The following is a 13,201-nucleotide window of genomic DNA, read 5'->3' on the forward strand; positions in this document are numbered from 1 at the left end:
AAGCATTTGTATGATATCAAAAGATACATAGCAGTTGCATCAAAAGCAAAAACACTAATAAAGCCACAGGCAGAATTATTTCTATAAGAAACTGGGGTGAAGAGTGTGAGGAAATGGAAATAGGCTAATGAATGGAGCAATTGTAACAATTTAAACTGTATGCAGGGACATGTCTGTTTGATATTTATGAAAACAGTGCCTGATTTCCTTTGGGAATAAACCACTCTCCAGCTATATCTTTTCTCCGACTTGGTCTCTAGGACAAATTCTCTATTGACAACCTAACTTAGCTCGTTTGTAGGATGTCAATTACGACTTTCCAAATTTTATTTATTTCACACCAGTTACTTCAGTGAAAAGAATCAATTATTTAATTGGATAGATAAAAAATGTACTCGTCAAGTGGCGGCAGAAAACACACACACACACACACACACACACACACACACACACACACACACACACACGTGTGTTCTGCCTCTGCTTGGTGAGTAGATTTTTTATCTGCCCAATTACACCATTTATTTCAGTTGACTCGTGTAATGCCCCACTTCCAGGATTGACCCCTCCCTTTTCAAATTGCCTACAAAAGTGTAGGCCATATGGGGAGGGTCGCCCGGTGCCCAGTGTTGAACCCAGTCCCTGTGGAAGGTTGTCAGATAACCATACGGTGATAGCCCCCGAGGCAGAGAAAGGAATACTCTGTCAATGATAAATGCTGTTACCTGTTTGCTTGTGCCAGGAAATGGGTGGCTACCTGTTTGGGGCCACTGGGACATCGGGCAGTGACTGTGAAGCCAGGTGGCCACTGCTGTGTGGCTAGGTGGCACCCCTGGGGAGAGCCCTAATTCAGAGTAGGCAACATGGTGGCAGATATTCTTGGTGCAGCTAAAAAACCTGGGTTGCCACCTGGTGGCTGCGAGCTTCTGGCAGTCTCTTCAGACTCGCTGAAATTCTTAAATGCAGATTGTTATGACCCTAGCAGCTTTCTCTGTCTGGGCATGCTGTGGGAGGAAAGCAAAATAGGGCCAACTGTGGAAACTTATCCCCTCCGATACTGGTTTGTACTCGACTGATGAAAGGTCCTTTCTATCTGTTGAGTCGGTGCTTAAGTTTGTAGGATTTTTCTGTTTGGTTTAATAAACACAACAGACACATATGACAGAGACTTGAGTCATCAATAATATATTCTCCTTCACTGTTTCACAGTCTGCCCATGCTGAGGTAACTTTTCGATTCCATGACTGTAGAAATACTTGGCTTTGAAGTGAAGAATTCATTGACCCATGTTCAGAGCACATTTTCATATGGAAAGGAAGTTCCTTAAATGTTGTTCGATAGAGAGCAGGTGAGGTGAAAATCTGAGGGCGCAATGTAAGGTGAATAAGGTGGCTGCGGAATGACTTCCCAACCCAACTCCTGTGTAGTGTTTCTTATCAGTGCAGCAGAATGCGCTCGAGCATTATTGTGGAGTAGCATTGCTTCACGCAGTCTTTCTGGTTGTCGTTCTTGGACTGCGTCTGTGAGATGTCTCAGTTGTTGGCAGTAAACGTCAGAAGTGACGGTTATACCTTTGGGAAGCAATTTGTGGTACAAAAAACTCGCTGTTTCGCCAGATGCATAACATTATCTTTTGTGGATGTGCACAGGTCTTTGTACAGGGAGTTGCTCCTTTGTTGGGACTCAACTGTCCCTTTCTTTAGCTTATGTTCACATAAAGACACCATTTTTCATCACCAGTAAAGATACAGAATAATGGTGGTCGGTGGTGTTCATGAGCCAATTGGTGATGAGCAAGCAGAGATTGCACATATGGCCATCCGCTAATTTTTGCGATTTTGTTTTACAGCATGCAGTACTAGACTGTGGTGCATTGAAGATCGAACCTACAGCAGGTGTTTGTCATATCAGCTTGTAGACTAAGGGACGAAACCACAAACGCATGACAGAAAGGCAATTTAGTATTAATGTATTGACCATTTAACCAAAGGAAAATAGAAGATTGTCTTCACAGCACAGGATGACAACTGTCTACTATGTAAGATTGTTGTTTATCCAGTCCTCCACAGCAGTCAGAAGATAAGGGATAAATTATGAAACAAGAAATAAATGTTGGTGCAGCCCTTTAGGTGTGTGTCCACTTACAAGTAAACTTCTGCAAGTCACTTGGAGAAGCTGCTACTGCAAGTTCTTTAAAGTGGAAACGCCCCCAGCAGGTTGACGACCATAAGGTTTGTCAGCTTGCAGAAGCAGCTTCCGCAAGTTAGTGGAAACATTTCCTAGCATCTTGCTGCAGGCACTTGCAATCTTCTGGGAGTTTCGTGTGTTGAATGCCGATACGAAAATGTCAGTGTCAGTAATTAGAATGGCGTAAAGATGGTTGGACAGAAATTTAATAAAAGTAATAAACATTTGCGAAAATTAAGAGTTATTAAAAGGCTATCTCATGGTGACACAGCTTGCAGCTCTTTTTGGTCCTGTTTTCGAATATTTTATTATACAATAGACGAGATTTTTGAAACTTTCATACAAAATTCTCGTGAAGTTTTTAATCTGACTGGAGTTCTCTGATTTTTGTTCATTGAAAAGTGTTTCGCAATAACTGAAATAGATATGCCTGTTTTCCCATTTCTTCACTCACATTTTTCTGTTGCTCAGATTTTTTTCTTCAGTACAAATAATAATAATAATAATAATACAACAATGGGGGCAGCTCTGTTTTGTTGCTCAGGTTTTTTTCTTCATTACAAATAATGCAACAACGATGGGGGCTGCTCTGGGTTTTAACTACAACAGTGTAACAACCACTTCCCTATCTCACCTCGAGAGACTAGCGCAAACACTTCTGAGGGAGCTTGCAGAAAGTTCCAGAAATTAACTTGCCCAAGCGACTAGCAGAAGTTACCTTGCCCAACCTTTTTTTTTTTTTCTAATGTAAACACTTCAGCAAGTGCTTGCAGAAGTTCCTTGTGAAAGTTACTTGCTAGTGAACATGTGCCTTCAGAGAATCCTAACTAGTAAAACGTGGGAAACCATCTTGAGAGGAAGGTGAGAGTATAGTTGATAATGAGAGATCAGAGGGCAGTGAGCACGGCGACTCCTATGTGCAGCATCAGTGAGAGGCATGCAGTCTGTTCACAGAGAACTGGGAGCAAAATTAGGTCCAGAGAGCGAGTCTCCATGGCTTTATTGCCTTGGTAGATACACAGTGGGATGTCCTCACAAGTAAAAAAAGTTCCTGAAGGCATCGTAAGAGGGGAGGTTGTGCCTGTGCCGACCTGTCATGTGGATATTTAGGCAGAGCGGCATAGGAAGCTCCCCCGGCACCTAGGTTAGCTACTCCACTGTGCTACCAGTCGGGTACCACTTGGGGTGGCTGATAGTGGAGGAGGGGGGGGGGGGGGACTTTTTTCCTAACGATATACACCATTGTGTGACTCCCTTAATCGGTATGATTGCTGCCTGTTGAATTTATTTTGACATCACCATCCAGTGGTCCTGTATCTCGGCAACACATTGACAAGTCTTGAATACTGACAGAAATTAATATTTTATTAGAAATTTTGTGTATAAAGTAACCAACTTATTAAATATTCACGCAATCTACCTATGATAGTGGCCATCAGATCTATAATTTTCCCTTCTCCAAGAGTGTGTGATTGGAAATATTATTATTATTATTATTATTATTATTATTATTAAAACTGAAGTGCCAAAGAAACTGGTATAGGCGCGTGTATTCAAATACAGAGATACGTAAACGGTCAGAATACAGAGCTGTGGTTGCCAACACCTATATACGACAAGAGTTGTCTGGTGGAGTTGTTAGATCATTTACTGCTTCTGTAATGGCAGGTTATCAAGATTTAAGTGAGTTTGAATGTGGTGTGATAGTCAGTTTACGAGGGATGGGATGCAGTGTCTGAGTTGTAGTGGGAATTTACTGTTTGACAAATTCACGAATATCAGGAATCTGGTAAAACATCAAATCTCCAACAGCTGGAAAAAGATCCTGCAAGAACAGGACCGACAACGACTGAAGAGAATCGTTCCAATGTTACAGAAGTGCAGCCCTTCCGCAAATTTCTGCAGATTCCAAAGCTGGGCCATCAACAAGTGTGAGTGTGCGAACCATTCATCGAAACATCATCAATATGGGCTTTCGGAGCTGAAGGCCCACTCGTGTACCCATGATGACTGCACGACACAAAGCTTTACGCCTGCGTTGATCACTGGAAACATGTTGCCTGGTTAGATAAGTCTAGTTTCAAGCAGATGGACATGTATGGATATGGAGAGAAGCTCATGAATCCATGAACCCTCCGTGTCAGCAGGGAACTGTTCAAGCTGGTGGAGGCTCTGTAATAGTGAGGAGTGTGTGCAGTTGGAGTGATATGGATCCCCTGATAGGTCTAGATATGACTCACAGGTGACACGTATATAAGAATACCGTGTGATGACCTGCTTCCATTCATGTCCATTGTGCATTCCGGCGGACTTGGGCATTTCCAGCAGGATGATGCAACACCCCACACACCCACAATTGCTACAGAGTGGCTACAGGAATACTGCCACGGGCCACCAAACTCCCCAGACACAAACATTATTGAGCATATCTGGGATGCCTTGCAACATGCTGTTCTGAAGAGATATTGACCCTTATCGCCATCATCATCATAATTATGAATTGAATAATTAGGTACATTTCCTTTGTAAGGGCTCAACGATGTAGTCACTGAGACGTGTGTGTGTGTGTGTGTGTGTGTGTGTGTGTGTGTGTGTGTGTGTGTGTGTGTGTAATACCATGGAAAAGTTTCAAGTCTACACTCATGTGTTAAAAACTTTGTGATGTACTGGTTACTCCATTAAAGGCTGAACACAGTAATGGGTTTAAGAGGGACAATTCTTCTGGAAAATGTGGGATTCTTAGGGAATTGCATTTTACGAGAAGCAGTCTGGAAACTTTCACAAATTAACCAAGGGAATAGTTCGTTTTTACCCAGTGTTGAAAATGAATTTTATTGAGTTTATAAATCACAAATTTTAAAATCCTTAGCATCTTGAAGTGTGTTAATTACATGAAAATCATTCTATATAAATTATTGATGTTTTAAAAGCTGTGGTTAAGCTACTACGTATTGGCTGGAATATAGGTCAGTGATCAGTGAAGAGGAAAGAAAAATTATTGTGATATATTGTTCCACTCCCCACTCATCACCATTAATTTATCAGGAACTTCTTGACACCATCTTCCACACTACACACCTGTAATTCTCTCTCTCTCTCTCTCTCTCTCTCTCTCTCTCTCTCTCTCTCTTTTTTTGTCCAAGTTTGAGTAGCCACCCTGGGTTTACTTTTTGCCTGGTGGGTCTTAACAGAGTGGATGGATGAGGAATTTCACGAAAAGTTGGCAAAGCAAAGTGTCTGCTTTGTACAAGGCCCACAGGACACTTCATCAAAGTCCCAGTAGACCATGACGTTGACAACTACCTACTGCCAATGCAGTGGTTTACATACCATGTCTTCCTGCTGTTTGAACAACCAAATTTGTGGAGACTGGTTAGCCTCTTTACGAATACTCACCTTATGAGCCTCCATCTTTCTGAGGTTGCCAGGCATATACGGCTCAGCTACACCTTTGGCTTTGAAATTATTGGACCCAGTACACCATCTATAAAATATCTATTAGCAACCATTCGGAGCAAACTTAAGTGGAATGATCACATAAACCAAGTTTCAGGAAAAGCAGATGTTGGCCTGAGATTTGTAGGAAGAATCTGTAGAAAATGATAGTGATCCACAAAAGAAGTAGCTTACAAAACAGTTAGAAAGCAATAGAGAGGACCTAACAAAGAGTAGCGTGTTTCGTGACATGGTCACTCAGCTGGTGTGAGAGTGTTAAAGATATGCCCAACAAACTCCAGTGCCAAACTATACAAGAGGGGTGTTGAATATCACAGAGTGGTTTAATATCGAAATTCTTAGAGAATATAGTCCGGGAAGAATAAGACGACACATGTCTCACAAAATGAGAAAATTAGAGCTAGTCTAGTACAGAGGTTTACCAACAATCATTCTTCACACAGGCCATTCGTGAATGGAACGGGGAAGAAGGGATCAGATAGGGGTACCAGAAGTACTACCTATTCAATCCTGATGGTTCCAACTCTTGCTCATCTATACAATCACTATACAACAATTTCCTAATCATCAGACTCACCAAATTCTGTCTTCATGCTGCTTGTTCCTGACACCCTCGAGCAGGTTTCCCAGTTGGACTGCGCCTGAAGACCCTTGCTGGAACTTCTGCCTACTCTTTGTAGAACATGCTCCCTGTACGAGGTGTGGCTAGAAAAAAACCGGACTAGTACTAGTGAAACAATAAAACGAATGCAATAAGGCTGAAAGTCGCGTGGCCTGTCACGTGACTCTCGCTCCGCCTACTGATCGAGTTTCATCTCCTCCTGCACTCAGTCTGCCCGTGGCATCTGTTTTAAGTAGTTGACGTTTTGTCTGTGCGTCGGAAAATGTTGAGTGTACAGAAAGAACAGCGTGTTAACATCAAATTTTGTTTCAAACTAGGAAAATCTGCAAGTGAAACGTTTGTAATGTTACAACAAGTGTATGGCGTTGATTGTTTATCGCGAACACAAGTGTTTGAGTGGTTTAAACGATTTAAAGATGGCCGCGAAGACACCAGTGATGACACTTGCACTGGCAGACCATTGTCAGCAAAAACTGATGCAAACATTGAAAAAATCGGTAAACTTGTTCGACAAGATCGCTGTTTAACAATCAGAGCAGTGTCCGAGTTAACAGGAGTTGACAAGGAAAGTGTTAGGCAGATTCTTCATGAAAGTTTCAACATGAACAAAGTGTGTTCAAAAATGGTTCCAAAGTGTCTCACAATTGAACAGAAGGAACGCCGAAGAATGATTTGTTCTGACATCCTGGAAAACATTGAAAGTGATCCCACCTTCTTACAAAATGTTATTACTTTCGATGAATCGTGGTTTTTTACTTACGATCCCAAAACTAAACGCCAATCGATGCATTGGAAAACTCCTGGTTCTCCACGACAAAAAAAAGCACGAATGTCAAAATCGAAATTCAAGGCAATGATGATTGTTTTTTTTTTTTTTTTGACATCAAAGGGATTGTGCACATTGATTGGGTACCAGAGGGACAAACAGTGAATCAGCATTACTACATTAGCGTCCTGGCTACCCTACGTGAGCGAGTACGGAGAAAACGGAACGATTTGTGGAGAAAAAAGTCATGGATCCTTCACCAAGACAATGCCCCAGCTCACAGTGCGTTGTCAGTGAAGACGTTTTTGGCAAAACACAACATTCCCATCTTAGATCATTCACCCTACTCACCTGATTTGGTCCCCTGTGACTTTTTTCTTTTCCCTAAAGTCAAGTCAGCTTTGAAAGGAACTAGATTTGAGACTGTTGAAGCAGTAAAAGAAAAAGCGGCGGAAGTAATGTATGGACTTACCGAAAATGATCTGCGGCATTGCTATGAACAGTGGAAAATTCGTATGGAGCGGTGTAGAGACCGAGGAGGAGAGTACATTGAAGGAGATAACATGAAATTGTAAATAAATGTTTTTTCCAGCATCAGTCCGGTTTTTTTCTAGCCGCACCTCGTATATTTGCACGAATTACTCCTTGGTTTGTACACAGGCCACAAGTTAGGACTGATCTATTTCCAGGACCTAAAGTTTGTCATTCCATGACATTTCAGCAACTTCTATCATATCTTCAGAAGTATTAGAGTGCTTCTATCATCTACACTGCCAGCTCTAGAACTATGGCTAGAACAAGATATGATTTTATGCCCCATGTGGGTCAGGAACAACATTCAGCGCCATGAACATGTAGTGTTTCCTCAGGAGAGCTGTTAGCCATTACCAGAGCCATGTGATGGACTTACCTCAACCTCATTTTCATTTATAGTGACTCAGTGAATATTCTCCTGGCTACCGATTGATATCTGCTGCACATGACGGCCTCCCTCACCTTGGTCATACTACCTCCACACTCTTTCTCTGGGTCACAAGTTGTGGGTGCCCCGGGGAAAGAAGTGGCAGACTTGTTGACTAGAGAAGCAATTACTTGCTCAGCATTCACTTTGATGACTGTAGGTGTGGATTTGTTGGTGCATGGTTCATATAAGATCTATACTTGGGATTTGTTTGTGCGACTTCTTCTCACACCGAGGTGGTACACTGTCTGCTGAGCTAGTGTCCTCTGTAATTAACTCCTCACTATTGAGGAGACTAGAGTGTGTTTAAAATTAGTTGCGACTTTTGAGAGTACTGCAAAGGGCGAGTAGGGGAAGCATAGTTGCCAGTGTGTGCCAAATGCATCACCGGCTGACAATAAAGCCGTGCCTTCCGTACATTGCAAATGTTACCATACATTGCACATGTTACCATACATTGCACATGTTACCGTACATGCTGTGCAATCTGTCCACCCCTTTGTCAGCTTGTGATGTGCATTAATCCACGTCTTGTCCAACTACACAATATCTTCGAATGAAATACTCCTCACTGCATGCAGATATCGGCCTCACTATGCCACTTCTCTCGATAATAAATATCAGAGATGAAAACTTTTCGTGCTGGAAACCAAGCTCGTGCAAATAGTTTAGAAGTGATGGACCTACTCCCCTCAAACGTCTCTGCTTCTTTGAGGCTGAAAAGAAGTTTGTTTAAAGTAGGATATGCCTTGCACTGATAATAAGCATACATGTCTCGAATTGCATCCTGCTGGAATGCGTCAATCTTAGTTACAGGTATGTCATACCATATTTTTGTGCCTGGAGTTTCTAATAAAGAATGAGCTGGTGTTGCTCCTTCAATCACGCCTTCCTTTCTTTCCTCCCTCTTGCCAATTCTCAGCACTGTAGATCGCTGGATGTTCAATGCAGCAGCTGTTCTGTCCATCCCTCTCATAACATCTAAAATGTGCTGCTGCATTGCACTCCAGTTCAGAATAACTGTGCGTAGAGCACACAAATTTGTAACCTCGGCCACGGATTGGAATTCCCTTTCCACAGCTCTTTATCTTCACAGCTGGTGAACGTGTTCTCGGATGACCTCTTTTACTGCTAATCTTATGTTCAGACATGCTGCACTGCTACTATCAACGCAACGCCGACACAAAAACACTCATGCACAACACTTGAGCACTGAAGAACACTTCAGTGACACAAAATAACACTTCACAAAGAGAGCTAACTAATGCAGAAGCACATTAAGCACGACAGCACGTGGTATTTTAATGTCTGGCACGGCAACAGGGTTGGTTTACCAACCAAACTGCTGGCAGCATTGTAGGGGAAAGCTGGCTCGCTGTTGTGTTAACTGGGCAACAGCGTCATGTCCCATCTGTTGAGCCAAATGTCAAAAGTTGCAACTAATTTTAAATGCGCTATATTGGCTGTGTGGCGGTCCTCATACCATTCCTCTCCTGGAAGAAACCCACTGCCCCTTGTCATGGCCTCATTGATCATACCGGATTAACTCATAACCTTATGTAATGAACCACCTACCATTTGTGGCTGCGAAGCCTTGTAGACTGTGGCTGAAATTCTGGGGGGTTGCCCGCCTTCTCTTCCACGACAAGTGTTGTCTTCCAGATTTTTTGCTTCTGATGTTGGGGGATAATGTAACAGTCAGTTAACTGGTTCATTGTTTCCTCCAAGAAAGTTATTTTTATTGTGAAATCTGGGCAGGGGCAGAATGGTTGGGGTTGCAGTTGGATTTATGGTGTCAGGCCTGTCCACCACTCTTGTACTCTTTCTCTTTTTATTATTATTATTATTAACTGATAGGTGCCATCAACTGTTGTGTTCCTGCTACGTCCTGGTTTTCTTTTTTAGAAGTGCCCCTTCACACAGTACTCTGAAGGGGACAAGATATTCAAGATCCTTTATCCTTGACACAAGGTGACGACAGAGATTATGTGAACATATTTTTACGCTTCTTCTGAGAGTCTGTGCTATTCCCACCTGTATTGTCGAATCTACTAGTGTTCATTACATTTTTAACCTTCTCACTTTTACTGTTACATACCTCCTGGTTAGAATAAATTATTTATTCTATTACTCTCTCAGCTTCACATTGGGTTGGGGGGGGGGGCAGATGTGATGAAGTTTCTCTTGCTGCAGATAGGCACGGGGGGGGGGGGGGGGGGGGGGTTGCAATGTGACCTTCAGATTGGCCCTACCCCTATACTTTCTCTTTAAATTATTTCGTGTGGTAAGCATCAATATTTTGTGTCCTACGTACTACCACAATTTCATCAAATTTCTGGCTAAGTCACTTTAACTCCAGGTGGACTGCCCTATTAATGAAGACTGATGACCTCACTGCTCAGTCCATTTACCACTGCCTCCACCTGCTGAACCAACCAATATCAACCACCCAAAACATAATTCTATTCATGACTGCAAAGTACTCAGTTTGGATGGCACGCAGTGTTGTTTAACGTGTATCAACGTGATAGAAACAAAGCTTTGTACTAAGCACTGTCTGCCTCAATTTCCCAAAATTTCGCCTTTTCTTTTGTACACCCTCTGTCTTTGCTGTGGAAGACTGAAATTCAGTCATCATTCTTTGTTTTTTTGCTTGTTGGTGTCATCCATGTGTCTATGTTCACTTTTACATCTTAATTTGACTGAAGTTATGCTGTGGGTTATTCTTTCCTTTGCAGATTTCAAAAAAGTTTTTTTGAGTAGTTGACTGATATCCATGTGGATTGATTTTGTATGTGTGCAGGTGATGATTTGTGTTGAAGTACCCATTAATAGACATGCAGTGTATCTTGCACATAAACTGTTGTGGCGTAACAAGCTAGCTACGCCACACTGAGAAGGGAGCCGAAAGGCACGCGTACACACACGCCGACTGGCGTCAAGTCTGGAACAGGATACGTTATGACTGCTATCAAGAAAATACGTAGCTTTGGAATATACTTAACTTTGTTCTTTGTTGGTTTACAACGTTCTTCTTGAGACATTTATACGATAACTCTCAAACTAGGTAAGGCTAATGGCGCCTTGCTAGGTCGTAGCCATGGACTTAGCAGAAGGCTATTCTAACTGTCTCTCGGCAAATGAGAGGAAGGCTTCGTCCGTATTGTCGCTAGCAATGTCGTCCGTTCAACTGGGATCGAGTGCTAGTCCGTATCTCGAGGCCTGCCTTGTGGTGGCGCAGCAAAGACATCAAGGTTCGATGAGGACGACCGTGGAGCAACTCAGCCGGCGAGCGACCATCTCGGGGCTGAGAGCGATACGATGACAAAAAGAGCAACAACGCGTCCTCCCGAGAATGCGACTCTTTCAGCTTCAACATCTGGGACTTGAAAGTCCGGACCAATCGTTCAGCGGCACCGTTTGACTGAGGCGAAAACGGCACGGATGTCAGATGTTGAATACCATTGGCCTTGCAGAATGACTCAAATTCTGCGGACATGAATTGTGGGCCATTGTCGGAAACAATAGTCTGCGGAAGACCTTCAATGCAAAAGATAGCAGACAACGCTTGGATGGTGGCAGATGACGTCGTGGAAGACATCCGGACAACAAAAGGAAAATTACTGAAGGTATCTACCAGAACCAACCATCGAGCATTCCAGAACGGACCAGCAAAATCAATGTGCAAGCGTTGCCAAGGGGAAGTGGCTTTTGGCCATGCAAAGACTTTCCGCGGCGGTGCGGATTGTTGTTCGGCACACGCCATGCAAGTAGAACACATAGTCGTAATCGCAGCATCGATTCCGAACCAAGTACAGTGCTGACGAGCAAGTTGTTTCGTTCGCACTATACCCCAATGTCCTTGGTGAAGAAGCCGTAAAACAGAGGACTGTAACGAACGTGGGACCACGACTCTGGACTGATCATTATCAGAACGCAACAACAAAACACCATGTCGAACAAAAAGTCTCTCCTTGTGAGCAAAAAATCGGCGAACCAACGGATCCTCGATCCGAGACTTTGACAAAGGCCATTGCGTAGCAACAAAACGCAAAACGGTAGCAAGGACCGGGTCAGCAGCTGTGGCTGTAGCGACACGACGAAAATCAATCGGAAACGATTCGGCCACTTCATCGGTTTCCGAATCAATGAACAGGCAAGCAAGTTCGGAAGAATTGAATGCTTTATCCTCAGCAACAGGCAAACGTGACAACGCATCGGCGTTTCCGTGCTTAGCAGTGGACTGATACAAGATATCGTAGCGGTACTGCGAGAGGAAAATAGACCAGCGAATGAATTTCTGCGCTGTACGTGGAGGTACAGGCTTGTTCGGATGAAAAAGCGACGTCAAAGGTTTGTGGTCTGTGATGATGGTAAAGTGACGACCATACAAGAAATCATGGAACTTAGTAACACCAAACACGAGAGCCAAAGCTTCTTTCTCTATCTGTGAATAATTTCGTTGCGCAGACGAGAGCAAGTTTGACGCAAAGGCAATAGGGCGATCATGCGAGCCAACTTTGTGCGCAAGCACAGCACTGATCCCGAAATCCGATGCATCTACCATCAACAAAAGGGGTTTCCGGGGATCAAATGGCGTAAGGCATGTATGAGAAAGCAACGCCGATTTCAACTGGCGAAAGGCGCATTCGCATTCCGTCGTCCAGACGAACGGAACACCTGTACGGCGTATGCGATGAAGCGGAGCTGAAAGAGAAGAGGCATTGCGCACATTCAATTACACCCTGTGATTCTAGATCGTTTAATGTTCTTGCAACCACATCACGCAATGCGTGGGGAACATTGCGTGCTCTGAAAAATTTCGGTTGCGCGTTTACTTTCAGTTCCAAGTGTGCTTCATAGTTCTTAGCACAACCAAGGCCCGGTGCAAAAATGTCTGCAAATTCATCACATAGCCGAGAAACTCTGTCTGAAGGCACAGTCTGATTCACTGATAGGACCTGATTTACAATAGACATGTTAAACAACTGAAATAAATCTAAACCAAACAAGTTCACTGCAGAAGAAGAACGAAGAACGTAAAATGACACAAGTTTTGTTTGTCCCTTGTATGTGGCAAGAAGGCTGCACTGTCCTAACACAGGTATATTCTGTCCTGAATAACTATGTAACTTAACATTTGCGGCACGCAACGGAGGTGCGCCCAGTTGTTTGTACGTGTTGTGATTGAGCAATGAAACTGCAGCTC

General features: G+C 43.2%; 1 protein-coding gene across 1 annotated transcript in view; it reads left to right on the forward strand.

Moving 5' to 3' along the window:
• Positions 1-13,201, forward strand: part of LOC124597229 (nuclear factor NF-kappa-B p110 subunit) — a 100,860-nt gene that overhangs the window by 33,206 nt on the left and 54,453 nt on the right. The window lies entirely within an intron of this gene.

This window comes from Schistocerca americana, chromosome 1 (genome assembly GCF_021461395.2).
Source record: "Schistocerca americana isolate TAMUIC-IGC-003095 chromosome 1, iqSchAmer2.1, whole genome shotgun sequence".
NCBI lineage: Eukaryota > Metazoa > Arthropoda > Insecta > Orthoptera > Acrididae > Schistocerca > Schistocerca americana.